At 47.8% G+C, this 412-nt stretch overlaps 1 long non-coding RNA gene across 2 annotated transcripts in view; it reads right to left on the reverse strand.

Annotated features, from left to right (window-relative positions):
* Positions 1-18: 18 nt before the first annotated feature.
* The window catches only part of LOC106820097, a 5,245-nt gene continuing 4,851 nt past the window's right edge, over positions 19-412 (reverse strand). The window contains exon 3 of one of the 2 annotated variants that reach the window (XR_001395553.1): positions 19-67. This is a non-coding gene — a long non-coding RNA (uncharacterized LOC106820097). Of the gene's footprint in view, positions 68-270; positions 312-412 lie in introns of those variants that run through there. The other variant, XR_001395554.1, reaches the window with a different exon arrangement.

Genomic DNA, 412 nt, shown 5'->3' on the forward strand with positions numbered 1-412 from the left:
TGGATGTTACAGGAAGTTTCCAGCGCACAGCCGGGCTTACACACCCGCGTACGCTCTAGGAACTTTCCTGTTAAATGTTATCAATGTTACAGGAAGTTTCCTGTTAGCCAGTAGCCGGGCTTACACATCCGCGTACGCTCCAGGAACTTTCCTGTTAAATGTTATCGATGTTACAGGAAGTTTCCTGTTAGCAGCCAGGCTTACACACCCGCGTACGCTCCAGGAACTTTCCTGTTAAATGTTATCGATGTTACAGGAAGTTTCCTGTTAGCAGCCGGGCTTACACACCCGCGTACGCTCCAGGAACTTTCCTGTTAAATGTTATCGATGTTACAGGAAGTTTCCTGTTAGCAGCCGGGCTTACACACCCGCGTATGCTCCAGGAACTTTCCTGTTAAATGTTATCGATGTT

Source organism: Priapulus caudatus, unplaced genomic scaffold, assembly GCF_000485595.1.
Source record: "Priapulus caudatus unplaced genomic scaffold, Priapulus_caudatus-5.0.1 Scaffold6741, whole genome shotgun sequence".
NCBI lineage: Eukaryota > Metazoa > Priapulida > Priapulimorpha > Priapulimorphida > Priapulidae > Priapulus > Priapulus caudatus.